At 39.6% G+C, this 25,155-nt stretch overlaps 1 pseudogene; it reads right to left on the bottom strand.

Annotated features, from left to right (window-relative positions):
* Positions 1-25,155, bottom strand: part of LOC109090186 — an 81,601-nt pseudogene that overhangs the window by 43,092 nt on the left and 13,354 nt on the right.

Below are 25,155 nucleotides of genomic sequence, written 5' to 3'. Positions count from 1 at the left end.
CGTGCTGTAATATAAGTGTGTGCGCAGGTGTCTTACATCCTATCTACAAGCAAGCGGCGTAACAAAACTAGATTGCTCTAGTTTTCACAAAAACTACTGATCTAGGTTTGTCGCACACTGCAAGTGAGTGGCGATATGCAGACGACACACCGTTAGAGAGAAAGACGAGAAAGAGTGTGAATGTGTGTGTGTGTGTGAGGGAGAGATAGATATTCTGTCCTTTACAGAAGCCCATTTCTTATTCACTCCGGAGGCAGTGGATCCGGCAAAAACCGGATATATTTAGACACTCCATTACAGAGAGAGCTGTGTGTGTGTGTGTGTGTGTGTGTGTGTGTGTGTGTGTGTGTGTGTGTGTGTGTGTGTCATGCATGTCCCTGTACCGTCTCCATTAACATCCACACAAACACATTTTGTGTTCACATACATGTATGCATACATACACAAACAGACAGAAACATAATTAAACTACGTACAGTTTCATCACTTCAATTCTTTTCTCCATCAAGATCTATACCTGTATTAACATCATAAACATGATTTACAGCTCCACAAAAGAGGAACACACATCCTGCCCTCCCCTCATGTCCTGTGTTTGTATGTGTGTGTGTGATTACATTGACAAAAGCATAAACCTGATGAGAAAATCCATCTCCTGTTTCGGATTGGACAGAGCAGAAATATCTTCTATTGATCACTGCAAAGCAACCATCAGCTAAGAAAACAGCCATGAGACAGGCGTGCAGTTCCGCACCACTCTCCCTGTAGACTGTGTGTGTGTGTGTGTGTGTGTGTGTGTTAGTGTGTGTGAGTGTCTAGCTCTAGGGATGATTTAAACATTCAAAAGGGAGTAAAATCAGCGTGTCAGTGCTATAACACAAGAGTCATCATATTTCTACATGGAAAGGGTGATGGAAGTGGCGTCTCAAATAAAAGTGTGCAAAGAGGAGAGAGAGGAGAAAAAAAGACAGATTGTTGGTAGAGAGAACAGTGAATGAGAAAAGGCAGCAATTAATAAGTTATAGATTGGTTCTTTGAATAACTTTGCATTATTCATTGTAAGGTTATGATGATAACTGTGAAATTAAGAGATTAATTTTCAGCTAAAGAGAGAGAAAGGCAGAGGGGGTGAAAGAGTATGATGATGCATTGAGACGCCAGTCCTACTAAACAAAAAGGTTCCAGTCGTTGCAAACTCCACACACACAGTCTCAAGGTCCAACATTAACGACCGCAAAATGCCATATGCAAGCAGAAAGTGCCTTTTATAAGTACAAAAAAAAAGTGGGGGAAAAAATGTTATTTGGAAACTTTCTAAGGAATGAGTGATGTGAGCAATTTAAATCATTCACATCTCCTTGTAAGTTTATCCATCTAGGACAGAATATAATTAACTATAATATCTTATTAACAGAAGCTGGGAGTGTCGCAATGAGTTCATTTTACATCTTACTTATATGTTTTTTTAGCATTTTAATTAAGTTAGACTTAGTTTTAATATAAAACTGATAATAATATTCATCATACTAATTACAATATATTTACAATTTGGATCAATTTAAGTCTTTCTGCAGCCCCCTTAGTCCCATAGTGAGCCCAGCTACACGTAATAATTGACCAAAAAATCCTGTGTTTGTATCATTAACTAAATGACATATGCACTTTAAACCAGAGCAAAGTGATCAATGAAAAACAGAGCAAAATAGTGGGACTTTACTAGTCCAATAATCATCCTTAAAAGTGAGAAAGGTGAAACATGAAAGCTTTCATGTAATTGCATTGTTTAATTAATGCAAACAATGCTAAAAACTGTTTCTTTGGACAACATTTTGGACATCTCAGAGCAGTTCTCTACAGTTTTTATTTGTATATGAACATACCAAATGACCTCTGTTCCATCTCAGACGTCTGCTGTGTCATTCACTGACAACTGCTCTAGTTTCACTTCTTTGTCACATTTTCTCCATATAAGGTGGAGTCCAAAAGTCAGACCACAAGTGAAAATACTATCTAGCAATTTTATAATTTAATTTTAAAAAGTTATTACAAATTCTAGTAATGAGTACAAAGAGTAAAAATTTGAATACAAAAATTACCTGCTGAACAGAAGAAAATCATACCTTTGTTAAAAGACTTCATATGCTGAATGTGCAAAGTGCAAAATCTATTTTCTTCTTTTTTCAAAATACTAAAATATTTAATCTAAATATTGGGGGACAAATGCAAGGGAAAAAATATACTAAATTTTCAATATGGTCCCAGACCTTCGGACAGGTCACCATACAATAATAACCCAAAAATAAAGAACGAAGTTTGCAGATGGTAATTTTCCTCCTGCTGTCACCATATAAAACAACCGACACTGAGGTCATGTGGCCCTGACTAGTTAACAAAGGCTCAAAGCGTCAACTAGAGGTTAACCTAGACGTTTCAGTACAACCCCTAGTCTATAAATCAGAACACACACACAAACAAACAGTGACACTTCACGTAATTAAATATGAGTTAAGTTCAATTTTCTATTCAAGTCATTTGCACTGTTCTGGGGGGGGGGGGGGGGGGGGATACAGTCACAGAGACAGGCAGACACAGTTGCAAATTAAACAAGAACTATGGCTGCTTGAGCAATTTTTGTTTTAAATATTGTCATTCTCACTTTCACACCCTGTCTCTCTCTCTCTCTCTCTCTCTGGCCTCCAGACTTAATCCAGAGCTGTCTAACCATCTGCCTAATTTTAGCTTAAACTGAACACTGAAGTTTCCTTCTCCACTCTGCACATCACACCCCTGTCATATGATCCTTTTATTCAGCCCTGACCTCCTCAGACAGGCCAGTCTAAAAAAACGACCCACATCTGCGCACCCAAACACGCTCCCTGCCTGTCTGGGCCTGCTCGACTGTACCGGCAGCCTTCCAGAAAATTCTCCAAGTGCCAGGATGAACACATGGCGACAACCGCAACAATATTTCAAGGCGATTACGATTACCAAGGGCTCTGGCGACAATCAGGCATTGGATTACACCGTTACTGTGCCTGATCTTTAAAACAAAGGTGGGCTAAGCCATGGAAACCGTGAGGAATCCCACACAAATGTACAACGTGTGTACACATGAGCGGAACATGCAACCAATCTGGGAGGACTAAATGAAATCATTGATTCTGCCGCAAGCTGTCAATCATCTGGCATGTGGGAGGAGTCAGCTGCAGGGTCAGGGAGGATGCGGTTGGAATTTATGAGGTTATGATGGCATCGTCAAGGACTGCAGGCGATCAGGCGGGTCGGGGGGCGTCAAGGTCGAGAGACACGCGGAGGATACAGAACATGGATTTTGATCCGCAGACCTTCCCAGGCCCTGGATTACACCACAGCCCACCCGTTTGCATCAGCCTCTCTTCCTCCAGAGAAAGAAAGAGAAGCTGACAGGAAAGAAAGTGGAAAGAGGAGCAAGAAGGGGCGGAACGAACAGAAACATAGTGAGAGAAGATGAGAATAGCTCCTTGTGTGATTTTTCTGTGGGCTGCTGGGTTTGAGTAGGACAGCAGGAGTGAGTTTAGGTAAAGCAGACTGGACTGGGCCTAATCCTTCAATCCTAAACACTGACACACACACAGGACTGTTCCAAAACCTAGTCAGCTGCCTACCTAGACAGCATATTAAGGCATAATAGGTGCAGCCCTGACATACTTGCATCCAAATATGCCTACTTCCATATTATATAGTAGGTGAAAAACAGTAGTAGCATGTCTGAATTCACAGTATTCAAAAGACCGGAGGTGAAAAGGATAACATACCCTGATAACATTCTATTTTCACAGAGATTCCGAAGTGTGTATATGATGGACTGTGAAGCTCACTAAAAACATGGCCGATAAGTAAAATAACAGAAATGTTTATCATAGAGATAATCATTTCATGACTCAAAATTGGAGTTTTACCCAATATTTATATGTGCTATATATTGTTATTCTTATTAGTTTAGTAAGCTTAGCACCATGCTAAGGTTAAATAAAGAAAATCAATTTAAGAATTTAAATTTAAGTTTCTGTTTAACGATTTTAATGCTGATATGAAATTCTTGAAAAGTAAATTTAACAAATAGTTTTGTAGATTTTAGTCTTACCCCATTCAAGTAGATTATTAGCTGTACTTGTATGCTGAGGTGTGCTATCCATTCACACTGTCAGAACAAAATGCAAAAATTGTACCTTTAGGGGTACAACAGCTCATCACTGATGCTGTACACTTAAAGGGACAACTTTGTACCTATTCTACCCCTAAAAGGTGCATATTAGTACTATTAAGTTACTACTATGAACCTTTTAGGGGAAAATATGGTACAAAGGTGTTCTTTAGAGGGTGCTGCCACAGTTACACGCTGTTATGCAATTAAGGTACCATTTTTGCACATTTTCCCTGACAATGTACAGCAGCCAAGAGAACAGGCTTTGTCCAAATCAGCCACTTACGAGGTTCCATTTCTGTTAGAATGCAGCTGCCTATTTAGACATTAGATAGCAAGGCAGGATTGTTTTAAAACAGAGCTTCGGTGATCAGTTACGGCAAGGCTCCATCAAAGATGTGCTGATCTGAATGGAGAGATCATGCTAAAGGAGAGGATCTAAAAGCCTAGACAGAGAGATCATATTAAATGTGTAGTTGTGCGCCGGAGGTGTAGTAGCCGCAGTGTATTTGTGTGTAATGAGCTCATGTTCTGTTGTCCCAGCTAAATAAAACCTGAAGGCACCATCTCTCTCTCTCGGTCTAGGACTTTTCCATCCACCTCTCTCTCCACCTATAATGCTGTCTTTGTTTTTCCTTGTTCTTTTTAGAACAGACCTTCTTTCTTTAGTTAACATAATGGCATAATTAGGCGTTCGTTTAAAGAGATAGTCTTCATTTAGCTTTATGAATTCTTCCTTCCACACGGCTCGTTCCTTCCCAACAGAAAGGCAATTATGTGAAGTTTATGTGGCTTTGCCAGCCAAATATAGGCAAGACTGTTCATCTCTGATGATAACATGCATGAGTCATAATGTGTGTGTCTGTGTGTGTTTGAAGTTACAAAGACACCCATGGTGCATCTAATGAGATGAATATTGCTTATTTATTTGTTTGTTACTTATACACAACTCTGAAACTATAAATAGTTTTTGACCAAGATCGCTGCTGCAGAAAATGCCTGTTCCTTTTCCCTTATCCAGTGGGTCAAAGGTCACTGACAGTCAGCTTGTCTTAGCACAGACAGAGAGAGCTTGAATCTGATTGGTCGTTTCATTGTCAGTCTGTAATAATAGATATCTCATCTCAAACCATTTTTCTTGGACAGCGATTCCAGTTATTTTTCATTCAAGACAGAGATTATCTATCAGCGATGGAATGCATTAAAGGCACCGGATCAGTTGAAAGCACCCAGCATGCGGACACACACGCAGCAGGTGAGCAGCCAGCTGTCATATCCTCACGCCTAGTCCAGGGAACATCGCTCTGACATTTCAGGAGTGGCAGAGACAGCCGAGCGGAGCTGTGTGAAATGGCGGCGTGAGCGTGATCTCCAGACACACACATAAACACACACACACACACACACACACACACACAAGTGTGGTGGATTCAGGGGTTTGAAATGGCGACCGGACTGCCATCTCTTCATAATAACTCAAATCCATGCACACACTTATCCACCCACTCATATACACACTAACACACTCACACTCTTCTCTAGATATTATCTCCCCTGATTAGCATAATCTAATCAATTTCACAAAATTGTCTTTTAATTACCAGGAGCTCCTCCGGTGTGAAACCCTCGGAGGGCTGTGGAGGAGAGAGATCTTCGGGCGCCCCTCACCGGTTCATTGGCACCTGCTCTTTGCCTTTACACATTTGTTAACTAAATGTAAACACGGTAGCATTAGCATTGTGCCGTTTCATTGGTTTAATGGCAGCTAAAAATAATCCTGGACTGATTACAAATCTTTCTGCAAAAAAGATTTTCTGCTTTAACACAATTTACGCCTGTTTGTTTATAAGATTTTTAAGTGTTTACAGGCAGAGACTAATGACTAAAAGTCAGGCTGTAAACACGCTCTTAATAAAACTAGCCCTGCGTAGCAGTGAGTAATCACGGCTGATCCTGCCAGTTTGCACGTGTGAGCATGTGTGTTTGTGATCGTGTGTGTGTGTACTTTGCCCGTGTAGGAAATGATTAACATCCAGTGACTCACAGCCCCCAATAATAACACGGAGAGGTAAGACAACACACACAGACGAGGTAAACACACAAACACACTAAATCTAGGCTGCGCAACACATCGCCCGCATCCACCTCGTCCTCCTGCGAGAGCCAAAAACCACAGCGCGGGATGACATGAAAGCCGTTTTAGCTAAAATACGTGAGAGTTAACAAGTGAAGGTCTGGATCTGAACAAATTCTAGCAGAAATCCGACCGTCTATCTCTCTCTTGGGAGAGAGATTGTCCTCAGGGAACTGTTGCTTGGTTGTGAAGTTTATCCAGTTTATTTCATTACAAAACAACCAACTGAAGGAGTGACACTTTAACTGGAAACCTTTAACCTACACACATCCGTCAAATCAGACTCCGCCACTTCTGAAATACAGGAGCACTCTTTTCTTGTACTTTTTCATTTAGTTTTGTCATGTTTATTGAAAGGATACCATTTTTATCTGTTATAGCTGTCATTAATATTCATGGGAAAAGCCTTTAATGTTCAGCCTCCTCTTTCCTGGGCCTTTAAGACCCTCATCACATGGCCTGGGACAAAATACAGAGGTACTGGTACTTTTTACATCCCTAAGGTGAATAAAAGGCCATTCACATAGAATATGCATGCCACTGCATTACTTTTCCATTTTCTATATATAAGCATGCACTAGATGGACATCTTTTACCGTGTGCTTCTCTTTTTTTTCATTACACTGCTCACATTATGCATTTTTGTATTGAAAATGTTTAAATGGCCTCTAAAGATGCAACAGATTCGGGAAATGCAAGCCGAAAAATGCTATCGGCTTTTATGCTATAAATCTATGTGCGCTAACTGCTATGCCATGGCTCTGACAATGTTTCTCTCTTTCAAAGAATCACTTAAATCGCCTTTGGAGCCAAATACAAACCGGCAGGGGAAATCAGGCTGAGGTCAATATAATCTAAAAATGATTTTACACTGAGCTTTATATGAAGGGAGAAACAGTGAGAGACAGACAAATCAAAAGAAACAGACAGAGTTCCCTCTGATTACTCCTCCATCCCTCCTTTTATATACTCTTTCCCCCTGTCCTCGCCCTCTCATCTGATCATTTCATCCAATCAAGGTTGCTCACAGCTGCCACACACAGATGTGGACGCTGAACCCAATTCAAGCTTGAGAGAGAGAGAGAGAGAGAGAGAAAATGAGAGAATAAACCTTGAAGCAGCTGTGTGTGACAATAGAAACAACAAATAAAATGTTCACACACTCTTTAATACACACACTGTCGCCCCTCACACACACAATGTTCGTACATTGTGTCCATCTACACAGTTTTGATAAGCTCCTCTCTATGAGATAGCAAGACACTTAGAATTCAGTTTGAGAAATAACAGACATTCTCTGATGTGGACTGCACCACAAGCACTTACTATTGGCCTGTTTTATCGGTTTCCAAATGAATGAATCCAATCTAAACCGAATCCTGCCCCAAACAAATCCTGCTCACAATCAGTCCTTGGTGAAGTAAGGTGACTATAAGGAACTCTAAACTAAATAAAATAAAACCATATTCAGAACTGCTTTCTTATGTGCTCAGAATATGATGCATTGCAGGCAAGTAGCCATTAAAGGGACTAAATACTGCTGACTGATGTTTGATTAGTGGACCATATGAGTCAATCTAGTTCAGAGAATTATGAATGGGTAAATATTTCTGATTGTCATACACAATAAAAATGATGTAGGAACACTTTGACATGGTAAAACACTTTATTTAGGCTATTATTGTTTTATTTATTTCCCTATAGCTTAACATGCTTAACATTCCTATAGCTTAATAAAATGGAAGTCAAATGACAGATCTTGCTATTTGTATGGAAAACAGCTCATTATTTCTCTTTGATTTTGCACTGGCACCACCCCATGCATTCTGAAAAATAAATGTTCCAAAAGGAGAGTTTCCAAGTGATGCCACAGAAGATCCATTTTAGGTTTACCAAAGAACGTTTTAGTGAAAAGTTCTTAAAATAACCATTTTTCTAAAGTGTTAAGAATATTTTAAAAATAACCTTTTTCCACTATAAAGAACGTTTTGTGGAAGTGGAAAGATTCCATGGAGTTTAAAGGTTCTCAGCTGAACCATAGATGCCAATAAAGAACCTTAAAAGACTGTAGAGTTGGTGATGTTGACATGGGTCATATTACAGGGACAGTCCCCCTGGAGAAACCTGAGGTTAAGCACCAGCGCTACAGTGGTAATATCTCATGGATCGTCACTTGTGGAGTTCAAACCTATGACTTTTAAGTTACTAGCCTAGGTCTTTAACCTATATTCCACACCACCCCAATAAGGTATGTAAGCAGAAATGAAGGTTAAGTGTAAAATACCAAATTGTTGTATTTAGCAGACTTTTTATATCTAAAGTGACTTACAGTACACTAATTACAGCCACAGTCCCACTGGAGCAATCTGAGGTTAAGGTCCTTGCTGAAGGGTAAAACGGCCACAGAGCAGGACTCTGGCTTTTCTGCTCCTGTGTTATGTACTAGGGAATAGGGATTAAACTTGTTTCTATTTTGCTTTCAGAAGACGTAACACATGTAACATCTTGTGTGGGGTTAAACCAGGAAATGTACTTTTCCAATCAGCTGTTACTTAACATGACTACTGCAAAGCTCGCAGGGTACATCGACATGTTCAGAAGTATATCATGCATAGTATGGCCAGTAAATACTAGTCAACATTTGAAGTGGATCAAAACCTTTCATCAAAGTTGTCCTAAAACCTAAAACCAAATTGTGTTCTTGTCTTAGGACAAGTTTGATGAACTTTTTTGATCCACTTCAAATGTTGGCTACTGTACATGAAATACTCCGATATATTTTAGCAAAATGTTTAGTATACAGCAAAGCACACTGCGCTGGGTATTGTTTCCTACAATGTGATGTGCTCAAGTCGATCTCCCATTTCCTGTGTAATGAAAATAACTTAAAAAATGTCTTCCTAACAAATTATTAAAACTGTCGAAAGGTAAAACTGAAGAGTTCACCTTAATTTCCCCTTGGGGATCAATAAAGGAGGTCTAAGAAAGTTCTGAAGCACTAAAGCATCACCAACAACAAAACTGCTCAAATAACGATCGTTTTTGAAAGGTTTGAAGCGAACTATCGATCTATCTGTCTATCTATCAAATTGTGCATCTCTACACACAAACACAGCAAAGCCAGAGCTTTAAAAAAAAAAAAATGCATTTTTAAATAGTCGTGAAAAATTGCAATTAGACCCCCCCCACCCAAGTCATGGAGAGCTATTTATTTTTCATTATTATTAGAATACTACCATTTTGTATATTTTTTTAAATGTTAGTAGACAGTATACCGTATATACTGTGCATTATCTAGTAAGCTTCAGGTTTGTGTTCCATTCTGTACACAGCCAGGGTTCTTCCCACTTTACTTAACATGGACTCTGTTGTCTCCTACAAGCTCTCTCTCTCTGAGCTTTTTAGCTATTTTTTAAACATTCATTAACATTGAGCCATCCCACAGCCAAATGCTGAGCTCAGTCTTTAGAGCGTTCAGAGAGGTCGCTGACCTCAGAGGAGACAGAATCGAATAATGTTTCCATTTCTGTCCCTTTAGCCAATCAGACGAGTGTGGGGCGGGAGGAAGAGGAGGGGAAGGAGGGGAGGGGCAGCACACATCCTTCACGCCTCACTCACAACCAGGAAGACAGCCTGCAGAGATACAGAGCGAGAGAAAACACAGCCGTCTCTCTCTCTCTCTCTCGCTCGCTCGGCTCACGTATGCTGACATTCCAATCTCCTCGGAGCGAGAACAACAAACGCACTGTCATCCTCGTGGAGGCGGCCATCTTTGAGAGCTGTGAGTGTGTGTCTGCCATTACAGACGATCAGATCAGGGGAAGAGCGCAGGTCGCTGTTAGTTTAGAGTATACTATTACCCGATACCCTCGTGAAAAACCACAGCAGCGGGAGGGACGAGAAAACACACACACTCGTCTCCACTGATGGACCTGTTTGATGCATTTGATTTAATCATCCTGATGTAATTTAATGAATGTAATAGACTGTGGTGGTAAAATTAGCTGATGGTTTACGCCCTTAACAGTCTCTTTAATCACCTGATAGACAAACAGTCACATCTCCATCACATGCACAGCGGTTGCAGCTGTGTCTTACAGATGTACCTGTAAATATTCTCTTGCTGTTTAAACATTCTGTTTGCGCTGATCCTTTCAAGACGTTATCAGAGAACATGACACACGACTATCTCACAAAAACACACACACCCAGCTTACAACGGTATTCATGTCTCCTGCTTTGATTGTGACAGAGTGTTTAGTCTCTGTACATTTGACAAAAAATGAATGGCTTTTAAATGCTACACATACACACATTTATTTATCTATCACATAAACATTGCATTGCATAGATAGCTACTGTTTTTATTCACAGCTAGTTAAAAATACTGTAACCTAACCATTACCCAAACCCTAACAGAAAACGTACTGTATTTTTACAATTTAAAACAAAAACTTTATTTACTTTATTTTTACACCATTTTTACACATGAAGACCAAGAGGTCAGGTTTAGCCCACCAAATTTGTTTCCAAAATGTGGTTAACTAGGTACACAGACACACACACACACACTTCTAGTTATCTATCTAAACAAGGACTTTTATTTATATTTTAAACTTTTTATATTATTATTATATTATATTATATATATATATATATATATATATATATATATATATATATATATAAAATAGTAACCAATTGTTATTGTTTTATTTTTGCTTATTAACATGCATATTACTATTGGCTGTTTATTAGTACTTAGCACATATTAATACCTTATTTTGCATGACAATATATTAGATCCCTTAATTCTACCCCATACCTAAACTTAACAACTATCTTACTAACTATTAATAAGCAGCAAATTATGAGTTTGAGGAATTAAAAGTAGTTAATAGTGAGAATTGGTACCCAAACTAAAGTGTAACTTTAATTTACACTTATTACTTATCAATCACTTTAAGCTTTGATTTGGCTTCTTTTTTTACCCTAAGTATAGCAAAGCAACACCCCTACCCCACACTTACTTTCACTATTGACCGCAAGTTGATTCTGCACTTCCTGTACTGCTACAATGCTGCAAAATTACTGAGAAAAACCAAGAATGTGTGTGTATTTGTTCACACAGAGACACACTAATGGCAGAGGCCGTTATCCACACACACTTACACACATATACTGGTGCTGGATTCCTGTGAAGCAACAGGCGATCACTTTAAAAAAAAACAAAAAACCTCAAATTGCTAAACTGTTCTAATATGAAGGAAAGTGTTTGGGTTTGTTGAATGTGACTGCATGTGACAGGTCTCTCTCTCCATCTCTCCCCTCAGCTCTAAAACACATGCACTGACAGACACTGTAGCATGTGCTCTTTCAATAGCAGATGGCTGGACACAATCTGTGCCTTTTCTGCAAAAGATATCAACAGACCAATGAGAGTCTGTGTATGTACGATGGAGTCCAAAAGTCTGAGACCACACTGAAAATATAAAATTTTTATTTAAAATCTGGAAATAAAGGGCCTCTGGACAATATTTTTTTTTTTTTTAACAACATATGAAGATATATTTCAGACTTTGAGCTCAACTTAACCTTTCATTCTGATTGTTATGACAATTATATGTTTTTTTTTTTTTTTTATAAAATTAAAAAAATAATACATGTGTCACTTATGGCATGAGACCCTAAAAACAACAAGATGTTACATTACGGCAAGAGACATCCTTCAGTGTGTGTACAAAACCAACAATTAAAATAATAGATAGCATATGTGACCAGTGATCGACTTATGTAAAAATATGTAAAAATAAAAGATATTATGAATGTTAAGGTTATTATGGAATGTCTTTTCAATGCATTAATCTGCCTCAATAATGTACTTTTCTGAGTAAATATTGACATGTGATTAACTGATTTCAGTAACATTGATTTCGTCGATTTGAAAAGGTGAGGCAAATTGGAAAGCATTTTACTGCTGTCTGTGTGTGTGTTCCTGTGCACACATCGTTCTAGTGTCTGTTTGGGTGTGTTTACTCTGAACTTTCCTGTAATCACTTAGTGAACAGTCATCTCCACACACCTTTCTGTATTCTTACCTGTGAATTTGTTCGAGTGTGTGACTAACCTTTAGTCAGAGTGGTTGAGAGTCTGAGCTCTCTCTTATTTCTCAAACAAAAAAATGTGTGTTTTGCCTGAAAGCAAATAACATGGTGGTTTTCAGTGTGTGGGGCCGTTATGTGCTTTTGATTCACAAACTCCAGACCTCTGTCAGTTTATCATTTCATTTCTCCCTGTATCTCTCTTGATGAATATGACAGAGAAACCAGAATATCCGAATGGAAAGTGTAATGTCCATATTTCAAATGATTCCATAATCCACATAGAAAACCAAAGATGTGCTGCTATAGCCATCAGATTATTATCCCAAAGAAAAAGAGAGAGAGAGAGAGAGTTTGTGTGTGTGTGTGTGTGTGTGTGTGTGTAAGAGATAATCCGTCCTGACTGTTTCCTGTGAAAACAGATGGAAAAACATGAGTCTTTTTTTCCTGTGCCTGGTCAGGCTATTAATACCTCTGAGACACACACACACACAGACCTCTATATTCACCAGAGACCGAGCACAGCTCAAAAGTCCTGTTATACAATCTGAGACAGGCTATACAGGGGCTTGTCATTAACACAACACACTCTAATATTACACATTTTCACACGCACTAACATAAACCCCTTATTTCACACACTCTCAAACAGGCATACAACATACACTACCTCCATAGAAACACCCAGCTGAAAGAGCAAAACACACACACACTTAAAGACAAAGACAGGCATTTGGTTACAATTACAAATAATGTCAGAGACACAAAACATGGGGCAAACACATTAAACCCTCTTTCTCTACGCAAGGCCTCATCTATAGTGAATGACAACACTCTAAATGCTTTTAATTGCCATCAATTGGATCTAGAGAGAAATGAAGGGAAAGCCTCATAAAACATGTTTTGTTTTTCCTTAAGACTGCAGTTAAAAATCCAAACGTTTTGGTCCAAACCTACGGGCGGCATGAATGCAATATTCATTTTGCTGCAGGAGAACAATCCATGCATAACAATGAGATTTGCTAATGAAATCAACCATCAACCTGCAATACATACATATTAAAGCAGCTTGCGCTGTCACCCGCTTTGTGCATCATTTGTTCCTCCTGCCGTCTCCTCAGTCTCCCTCTCCCCCACTCTTTCCGACCTTTCTATCTCACGCTCACCTTGAGTTTTAATAGCTGTATTAACGCAAAATGATGATCGCACATTTCCACTTCTTTGACCTGCATGACACGCTCACACACCTGTGCAAAGAGGTGAGACCCAGATACGCTGTGACCGTAGTGACATAACTGAGAAAGATGTGACAGTCTCTGCTAATGTTATTGAACCAAAAGAAGCCAACTGCTAATACAACGACCAACTGATTATAAGCAGCGGACAGATACAGATATGTAACGGTGAACAGATTGATATCAGCCACCTATCTATTGCACTGGTCTGACTGGACATGAAAGCAGATAATATCAGGTCTTATTTTTACCATTTCAAACAAAAAGTAAAATCTTTGTCTGTATGTTTAATAAGAACTAAACAATCAAAATGGTGATTTCTGATCTGCCACAACATTAAATTATTTTTATTAATTATTTAATATGGGTAGATGTAATATAGATTGATAGACAGACGGACGGACAGACAGATGTGGAGAGATGGATAGACAGACAGAGAGATAGATGGATGAACAGACAGAGAGATAGATTCACAGACAGGTAGAGAGATGGATAAATGGATCAACAAACAGTTAGATAATTCTGATATCTGCCAATATAAGAGCTTTTTCTTTTTTCAGTATCAGTTAATTATCAGCTATCCATATCGGCCAAAATTTTTCATCGCGATAGAGCAAGACAGAGAAAGAGAGAGAGGGAGAGTGTGTGTAAGGAGTGTGTGAATGGCCATTTCTCCCTGCTGACACAGCCTCCATCTGCCACTGAGCCGTGCAGAGAGGCACAGCGAGAGAGAGAGAGAAGGAGAGGAGAGAAGGAGGGGAGGGAGGGCAAGAGGCAGTGCTGGTGTGATGGAGAAGGAGAGAGAGCGCTCACGCTCACCTTGGTGTCACCTCTGCTGAGCTGAACGGGATGATGGGATAGGTAGAGACACAAAGACACTCTGCCCTCTCTCCCACATACACACACACTCACACCTCTCTCCTCTGTGCTCCATCTCTTTTCTGCTCGCTCACACACGCACAGAGTAACGGCACAATCTGTGATCACTGGAGCTGTTTGAGCCAGATATCGTCTCGGGGGATTTACACAAACAGGTGCACACACATGCAGAAATATGCACGCATACACACAAACCTACACACACCGTCTCGTGAGATCCCTGTCTTTCTCTTAAAACGCATACACACACGCACTGTTGAATACACACACAAACAGACACAAAATAGGGCAAGCAGAGAGATTTTGACACACTTCTAAACACACACACAGAGAGCCTGAGGGCAGGGTTTGAAATGAGAGGCAGCGGTTTTAAAGAGCTCGCTGAATTCCACCTGTGATTAGTGTGGCTGCAGGGCTGATGGATCACGGCGGACACATTTCACTCGCTTGCTGCTTATCTCTCTTTCCCTCCCTCGTTTTTTTTCTCTTCTCTCTTTTCCTTTCTCTCCCGCTCCTTCCCTCCCTTTTTTCCTCTTCGCCTCACTCTCTCTCATTCTAGCTCTGATTTTTCACTTTTCTTCTCTCCTCTGTGCTTTAAATCCTCTCTGCTCACATCGACATCAACACTAATGCCCCCGCTTTCTCTGTATTTTCTTTCGCCATCTCTCTCCCTCTCCGTGTGTGCCAGCAGGGAATGACCTAGCAGCTGGGTCCTCTGGAACAGACCAATAAAATACTAAATATCTGCCTGCACATCACCCACACACAGACACAATGCCCCCCTCTTCCCTGGACCATCTGCACGCCAAACCATCAGTCCCTCCCCCCTGACACTCAAGACCCTTGTGAGCTGTAAACAATAGCCAGATATGACGGAGAAACGCTCATGTTGTATCTGCCGCTCTAAACCACCACCATGATTAACGACAGACCCATAAATCTGACAATATTTGGCCATTTCTAAAAAATAATGTTCCCCCTGTTGTAGTTCTCCCATGTGTATATAAACTACTAAAAGTTTTGTAAAAGAATAACACACTTTTTATGTTTTGGAGTTAATGTTGTGTGAAATAAATCAGCAAATTTGAGTATCATTTGCAATCATTAAATTATTATTATCAGATTGTCTGAAATACTTGATTTAATCAGTCATTCAGTGTTCAGATATTTATAAGTTACTCTGAAACCTCATCCTGTGAGTCAGTGCCTTGATTGCCTTTAGTTACCTTGATTACGTATCTAAAAAGAAAGGGTGACATTAGTCAAAAGAGCTTTTATTAAATAATTAGTTTCCTCTACTGACCAGATGTAAATAAACATATGTTCATAAGACGTAAAACATATGTAAACATCAGAGATCTTATTATAAAACGGCTCTGGTAAACATTCGCTTCACAGCACTGCAAAAGCTATTTTTGAATCCATCGGTGCATATAACTATTGAGCTGTGGTGTTCATGTGGATGATGCAGGTTCGAGTCTGCATGGCATAATTTTCCAATCCTGTTCCCTACTTCTGCGCATCCTTTCCCCACTATAGCTACAAATAAAAGCAGCAAAATTCTCAAAATTGCACGCAGAGACCTCAACCGTGGGCCCAAATCAGCAAACTTCATCGTTTCTGTTTCTAAGACTCCATACCCACCTCTTTCCCTGTTTATTTTTTCTCTATTTCAGTCTCTCTTTCTGTAATGACCTCCCTGAGGTCCAGTATCGCGGCTCTCTCTCTATTTCCAAGAGGTGAGGGAGGTTCTGCGAATGCACACCCAGCGTAATGAGCTCTCCCTGGACACCCAGAATACAAAAAGCCCCTGATATGCTCAGAAAATCTCCCCGGACCACCCTGGATCCAGATCGTCCCGGCTCCCGTTCTGAGCTCAGGGCCTGCCGCAGGTTCTCTCTAAATACCTTGGGTCGAGGGAGGGAAACCCCTGGGTGGCTTGATATTCTAGGGCTGGGTGTGTGTGTGTTTATGTCTCAGAGTGTGAATGAAATAGGTGAGAGAAAGTGTGTGGTTGGTGCAAAAGGTGTGTTTATGAGGGGTCAAATCTTGGTGTGTAAGAAAGGGGGGCCGTTAGATTCAATAGAATCTCTTTAACTTTCTTTGAGGGACCCCAACCTCCCCAAGAGCCCCTCTAACTGCCCTTAACCACCCGATTCCTCTGAGAGAAGGGAGAGACGCCCGCTGACTGACCTAAAAAACACTTCCCCTCATCACACCTTGTACACGCACGTTTTTACACTCTAAACGGAACATAAACCCTACAGAGTACAGCATGCAAGCTGTGATGTTGCTTTTCCTTTTACACACACACACACACACACACACACACACACAAAGAGTTTATGGCTACTGTTCAGTAAGAGTCGTAAGTGTGTGTTTGGATCCACAGGCAGCGCGTCAAATTTGTGGCAGTAAAGCAAAGCCACTCCTTTTTATATTTGCCCTTCAAAAAAGATATAAATAATGGCCTGTGTGTGTGTGTGCTCCCTTGAGGTGCACATCCTGTGCTGAACACACACAGCGAAAGGAGGAGAGATGGAGAGAAGATGAGCAAAGAGCAAAATGAAGGAAGAGCAGAAGAAAAAAACAGAGGTGGGGAGAGGAATGAGAGGGCTCTCTCTCTCACACACACACACACACACACTCCCTCTGCGTGCAACTGCGGTGTAAATGTCATCATGTACACAGTTTATCCTCTGTGTGAGCGAGAGGTGCAGATGAAGGGAGAGAGTGAGAGAGAGGAGCAAGTGAGCTCACTGCAGAGAGGTAGACAGGAGCACACAGCCTCTTACTCTGTGTTTGTTCATTAGTATTCCAGCGCTCACTCCTTCAGATCCGTCCTCACGCCGCTTTTAGCGTCAGCACGGGGAAAACAGACATACACACAAACACGTACACCAGCATTAGAAGGAAAGTAGCTATGTTCGATGTGCTTCACCCACCTACCAAATCATCTCAACCTCTTGTCTTTACAAACAAAACAATAAACCCTACTTGCTGATTCTGGAAGTTTGCCCAGACTAATTACATGACGTAACATGCTCAAGTCAAGACGTTTTGATGGATGCTGATTTGTAGAATCACTTAAGTAAAAAGATATTAGAGTTGGGGTTTTAATCTTGTGCACTTGGTCTTGAGCCCTTGGTGTAGATCTGCGTCTCAGTCACAGGTCTTAAAAAAGACAGCAGTCTGTCTTCAGTGTTCTTAAGGTCTTCACTATAGCATAGAATTTGCATGAATTCTATAGCACTTTCCACAAATACAGTACACTTGGCCCATGACTTAAAAAAAAAAAACATTCAAATGTAGCGCAAATGCCATATTTTTCTATTGTGAGAAGAACATTTTAAAACTAAAACTAGTAGAGTGACAACCTAATTTAAGTTTGAACACTGTATTTGATGTTACTGCTACTGCAAACTATGGGTGTGCAGCAAAGCCAGTATTTGTATCTGTAACAATCACAAAATTATTCGTATCTGTATCTGTTTTCGGATAAAACTGGAAGTAGGCAGATCTTGAACCAGAACTTTGTATAGTTATACTTTATAAAACTTATTATGTTTATGTTATTGCAGCCTATTTTTTTCGTAGTTATCACTGAACAAATATGCCGTGTTTAACTAAAATAATAAATGTTATAATCATAAAACAATTATTTAAATATCTTCTAACAGCGAAGCCAATACCCTTATATTGTATAGTCAGTGCTTCGAGATGCAGTTGGTTGTGCTTCAAGCAACGTGAGTTCGAGTCCCAGCTTGGAGACCTTTCGTGATCTGATAAATAAATATTTAAATATCTTCTTATTAAAACAGTAAGGGCTCATATGCAGTTTAGAAATATGGAAGCTGATTTAAGTCATTTCCAGGAAATGCATGGAAGGCAACTGCAACACTGCTATTTTATTTGCGCTTATTTCATTCTTTTAAACTCATTTACTTCAAACACTTGTTACTGCGTTGTAGTTTTAGAGGTTTATGTAAAACAACATGATTTCCTTTGGCTCACCGGTTCCTGCGCAGTTTAAAAAGTATTTCACTTACGTAATTTGCAGGTCTGGAAAAGTAGGCTATGGAAAAATGAGAACAAAAATTCGACTATTTGCCCATTCAGTGTTCTAAAATATAAAATTAATAATTTCTAAAAATATACTTATACAAGTAGAGAGATTTCATGACAAACATTTAGTGATCATCTGAACATGACTGAATTAATTCAAGGCACACATTTTCATTACGCAGTGCTCTTTAAGTGAGTCTTTTTTGAACTTCACTAAACAAATGTGCATGTGCCACGCAAACCAGCAAAAGATAAAGCAGCAAACATGTAGGCCTAGTATAAAAAGTATCTGTATCGAAGTTGATTATTAGCCTACTCTTGACAGAGAGCTGGTTTGGTTTTTGAGAGAGAGACGTGCAGAGACAGCAACGCGGCTGTTTGATTGACGATCGTGCTGTGCTTATTCCATTCATTCGTGTATTGTATCATAGCCTATAAGGTTTAAATCATTGCCTTTTAAATATACACAAATAGTGGAACATGTATGATGTATTATTTTAGGCAATATTACTCTTGCCAAGCTCTGATTAATTAGAAATGCACAGGGAGGCAACAGCAAGAGGTGTTTGATTTGCGCTCTTTTCATTCGTAAAGTTTACATTCATTCACTTCCCACACTTATCATTGCTTTAATTTAGAGGTCTGTGTAAAATATCGCGCTGATCCCCTGGCTCACCTGTGAATCTAGCAAACATTTATTATAACAAATATATAACAAATATTTGGGCAGAATTATTTGTTATCCGTTATTCATTTTAAAAGCCATTATCCGTGCCTTTTATTATTTGTTCTCTTTTATACATTTTGATGATTATTTAATGTTATTGCTACAAATAAAACTCAGGAAGGTTTTAAACTGCATTCAGACATATCAGAGTTTTGGTATCATGATTGCAAAAATGGCAAACCTCATATAAAATTAACAGAAAATAACTCACATAATGTTTAGTTAGACCTTAAGTTTACAATCATTTTCTGAAGCTGACCTCCATCCACCACATACTGAAAAAAAAAAAACTATTTGCGGAAAGTCCCAGACATTACCTAAGCTGTACAAAGTTTTTTTCTGTTTCAGTTGATTGTTTGATTATATGGACTTTGTAAGAATATAACCCTCATAGGTCCTTTTCTTGATCTGAGTCATAGTTGGTCTAAACTGGAACTGGTTTCGGTTTGGCTCTCTTTAGGTCTCTGATGGTCTAATGTTGCCTAGACACTTTACATTAATTATTTTCTTATTGTGTATTGTTCATGAGAAGATTCATATAACATTGCTAAAGTTGTGGAAGTGGCCTGGAAAAACTTACAAAGGCGTAAAGGCATAAAAAGATACAAGTATCTGTTTGCCATTTCAACTTCGAGTTGTTTTTCGAGTGACTGGCTTGAAAACTTTTAAAAATGACATTTTATGATTCATCTACATCTAAGGGAGAAGCCGTTTCAAGGGAGACAGTGGTGGCAGCGAATGGTCATTTACCCATTTACTCAGGAGGGAAGAAAATGACTATTTTTCACTCAACTGTTGCTTGCTTAATTAAATAAGTGGCCACGTGGAGAAAACCTGAAGGTGACTGCTGGTTAATTTCGTTAAAGTCATTTCAGTAGGTTTGTAAGAGCAGTGCCGATAAAAAGCTTGTCATTTTATGCCGAGCTGCTCTGAAAAGACTCAGGGCTCTGTGTCCATTTTGATTCTTAAGATTCATTTCTTGTGTCTGTATTTAAGCAGGAGGTGTTACAGAAATTACCTGCAAATTTGGATAGGTTTGGTCTTGAGTTATCTGCAATCCAAAAACATGGTAACAACATTGACACTCCCACATGGTTCTCTACAGTGTTTAGCTGAAGCACAATCAACAAATAGGTAGTTTTCATTATTTCAAAAGAACACCTGTCTTAGGGTTGGGCCAAGATAAAACATTTGTGCTGCTGAAGCAAAATATGTGGATTCATATTGAGCATTTGCGAGATATTGCTTCAGATTTGATCACTGCCTGCTGTGGCTGTCTCAGTTTAGCCAGTGCACTATTTGTCAGTCTGTTGTAGGTGTAGTGTATTATAGTTATTCTGCTGTGGATAAGGTGGTATTATTGGATGGATCTCCACGGTAACGGGGCGGGTGAAACTCAATCGGAGTCTCTCCATGTCGCTCCCTTAGATGGCCACCCGCTGATCCTGACCTTCTGGATGTTTTTCCCCTCTCCTTTTCTCTCTCTCCCTCCCGCTCTCTCAGCCCCATCTTCTAACTCTTCTATTTTCTGTATTCATTTATCTATCTTTCTAGCTGTGATGGATTCAGGAGTGCTTACATGTTCCTATACTGTTATTTTTGGCTTATGTTGTCATTGCCCTGCCACTTTAAAGCGCAATGACAACAGCAAATGAATAGTGTCTATCCACTTTGTGTAACCTGCATATGAGAGCATGTGTATTGTGTGTGTATGTGTATAAATCATAGATGATAGCACTTATGCAAGTGGGGGGCCTGGCTAAGGCAAGATAATAGGAGATTATGTTTATGATGTACTCTGAATATTAACTGCCTCATAACTGACTCATTCTTTCTCTCTATGGAAGATTCAGTATTTATTGCTGTATCCTCCAATACAGTCAGAATCAGCAAGCATAGCCTCGTACCCTGGCTGGGCATAAATATTTAAGGCAAGAAGGAACAGTAAAATCACATGCAGCAAGTAGAGGGACAAAGAGAGAGAGAGAAAACAAAAAGGGCCAATGACAGACACTTGAGGAACGCCATTTCAAACTTTCACCTTCACTGTGTGTGTGCATATGTGTGTGTGTCCAGCATTTTGTACTGAGGTAATAACTCTCACCAGGGATCTGGAGAGCCCAGCAGAGTTCAGGCAGGGGTCCATTATACCTTTCACACACACACACACACACAGAATCCAGCAGGCCTGCATTATTTGTATCAAACAACTGGTATGTTTTGCCTCTGACGCAAAAGTACAGACACACTCCTACTGCACAGCACCAGCAATGAAAACAGATCCCTCTACCATGATTCCTACTCAAGATCTCTCCAGCAGGAAGTATGAGCTATGAGCCATCCCCAGGGACGCAGGAAAGAGAAAGAGAGAGGCCAGGAGCCTGACACTGCCTGGCCAAGATCTATGCTCAAACACACTCTCTTGCCTCTTTTTTCCCTTTCACCACCCTCTTTTGTCTTCCTTTGCTTTTATTTTCCATTTCTTTCTCTACTCGAAATAAAGAGTAGTTGGTTACACTGAACACACTCATATCCACTTTGTGCAGAGAAATGCCATTTCCTCTGCTTTATTATTCTCTTTCCCCCTCTGTGGGAGGCTGGGAGGAAAGTTTGCTTTGAAGAGAGAGGGTTTAACATGTGCGCTAATAAATAGCTGCTTTGCCCCTGGGCAAGATTGCAAGAGCTCAGTTCTCTCTCTTCCACATAGTCTCCAGCATTTTCAGTGACTACAACTTATAACCTCCATATCAAAATGAGAAGTATAGAGGAGTATGTTGTCCTGACAGACCTTATTTTACTTTACAATTTCAACTCTCTAAAGAGACTGGTTGATATTATCTCCATCCATAAACTTTTGTAATTCCCTCCGGGTGTCCAAGCAGTGTTCTGTTTTATTCCTTCCTTTCTTTTTTCATGAGAATGGAAATTTCGTCCCTATGACCAATACCCTTGCTGAATGCTTTTGTTTAGTTTCTAATTATCAGTTAATCATTTTAACTTCTTATTTTTCTATTTTCGTGAATTTTATCAGCTCATGAATCAAAACCACGATACAGTGTTGCAATGCATATACTGTTTAGGCTACAGGAATCTGTATATCCTTACTTTGCAATGATGGTTCTAACATTCATAAAATCCATAAAAAAATTGTAAGTGAATTGATTTCATGTTATGTAGATAATAAATTACAATTAATTAACTGCATATATCAATAATTGCTGAGAAAAGTTACCAAATTAAAATAAATGAAACATGTAACATTACTGTGGGACATAATTAGACATTACAAAAAGTGGATTCTGTAATTGAGTCACCAATATTTCCGAGGTAGACTTAAGGACTTTTAAAGACCAGTGTTATTTTGGTATACTATATATTATATATTTCTGTTTAGCTTTAATTTATTGTTAGTTTTAGTAATTTATGTACTTCAAATGAAACTTATTTACTCAAGTTATTTTTCATTTTTTGTTTAGGTTTTTCATCTGATCTTTTTCATTATTATTATTATTATTAAGTTCATTATTTTATTATTAAGCACTTCAATTGCCGATTTTTTTAAATAGTTTTAGTTAACTATAACAACACTGCTACAGACGTATCTCTGTTCCGTAGTTGTTATTCATTGCCGCCTGCTCTCAGCAAATGCGATTTGATGAAGCATGTAGCCTGCAAGTCAGAGGGCATGATTAAATGTGTCTATTCCTTTAACACCTTATTTTTTTGTAATTAATTGTAGTAAATTAAGGTGTTAAACTGATAGCCCCAAAAACATGTTTTTCTCCATTTTTTTCTAGGGCAATGCCTTGGCATTAAAAGGACATGCACGGTGCTGCCTCTAAAGCATGACTGCCTTGTAAGTCAGACATACAGGAATGTTACTATGATTCATGCTGAAATCCTGACCTGTCTCGCCTTCCCTAAACGAGCAGAGCTGTTGAGCACGGATGACCCTTCATGCCTTCCTACAATTCCCAGAAATCAATGCTCGGATGGAGCTTCCATTACCATTATTGATGGCTGAGACGGTGGCAGTGACTGCTGCCAATGCGAGAGGCAGCAGTGATGTGTAGCTGAGGAGCTGCAAGACAGTCTTTGTCTCGCTGTTTTTGTCTGTCTCTGTTTTTCCCTATCCCATTCTGACTTTCTTGCCATCCATATATTTCTTTCCATATATATATAATTTCCTCTGGAGTGTGAATGGGGCACTTTTCTAATAAAAAGTCATCTGTAATCCACCACACAGACACATACACTTTCTCTCTCACACATGCACATCTGAGGAAGCACTCGGTTTACACACAGCTGCATGTTCACCTGAGGCAGCTTTAGTCCGTTTCTCAGTCTTCAAGCACTCCAGAACTCAAACTCTACATTGTCACTTGTTAGTGGTATAGACAGAGAGAAGGAGAGGGAGAAGGAGACGATGAGAGAGTGGAAAGAAATGTCCTTGTATTTCTGTCACTCTCTGAAACCACCAGAGAGCTGGGGAATGAAACGATTCAGCCGAGCAGAGAGCCCTGAGAGGCTGCTGCCCGCCCAGCATCACCGCTAACACCGCGACCAGCATCCACGCTACCAATTAGCCTAAGCCCACACAGGGAGAGAGAGAAACTGGCTGATTTGTTTGTTCCAAAGCACAAACTCTCTCCACCGCAGTGGTTCATTCAAGAGACTCGGCTGTGAAAATGAATTGCCAAATTAAAGATCTTTACAAATACAAAAAACAAAGACAAAGACAAAGCATGCTTAAGAAATGTCAACCTAACAATTGCCTTTGGAGAGCTTTGTTTCAGCTAATTGGGAGGGAGAGGGGTGAGAAGAGAGGCTCACATTCTAAGAACGAAATTAAATTAGGTTTAAATCGGCTGAATCGGTGTTCACCCTTTTCGGTCACAGCGTCCAATTACCCGAAACAAACAGAGGTGCATAACCGTGACAAATGGCTTCAAAACTGGAAAACTGGTCTTGCAACAAATGCAAAGTCACAGAGGGAAGGTTTTAAAAAAAAAAAAAAAGTGATGACAACTGGTAATTTAGCATTATGGTATAAATACTCACTGAGTGGAAATGTCCTCAGCTGTGTGACATCACTGCTTGTCCACCTGTAGGAGACCAGAAAAAGAAACAGAGAGAAAAGTGTTTTAATGGCACATTTGGTCACTAAACCGAAACAAAACTAAGGTAAATGTCCTAAACTACACTCAATATTCAGCTTCGGCCTCAAGGGGACAAGTCAACATCAAGAGGTTTTTTTTCACCATTGTGGCTGGAGTTATACAGTGTTAACCTGTGGCTGCCAATGGTTTTAAGTAAGAAAAACGCACACATATGTACACAAAGACACTGACAACCACTTTTCACATGCCCACACAAGTAAACTAAAAACACATGAATGTCTGAATGCTCATGCACGCACCCGGTTCCGTCTTTTTTCCTGCTAAACCTGTTGGAATTACAGTGAGGCTTTAAAACCCAGGGTGTGTGGGACGTTTTTCCAAGCACACACACTGTCTTATGCAGAAAACCAGCCTGCTCCAGTTTTCTCACAGCCCTTGTGTGTGTTTCTGTCTGTTTGTGTGTGTATGTGTGCTTAAGAATTATCAGGAACATCACAGCAGTGAGACAAAAAGGTGAAACAGACACACAAATCAGATTTGGCTTCGAATCTCCTCAATCTGCACAGACAACAAGTTGTACGCACACTGCTCAGAAACAAACACCACATTCACAATGAGGTAAAAAAGCTAAAACAAATTACCACCGCAAACAAACAGCAGACGCGTTCTGAGTAATGTGTGGCTGGGCAGTTAGTTCCTCTTTTTAGTTCT

The sequence above is a fragment of the Cyprinus carpio genome, chromosome A6, assembly GCF_018340385.1.
Source record: "Cyprinus carpio isolate SPL01 chromosome A6, ASM1834038v1, whole genome shotgun sequence".
NCBI classification, from domain to species: Eukaryota; Metazoa; Chordata; class Actinopteri; order Cypriniformes; family Cyprinidae; genus Cyprinus; species Cyprinus carpio.
The sequence above is the reverse complement of the archived record's forward strand: the minus strand, read 5'-3'. Positions and strand labels throughout refer to the sequence as shown.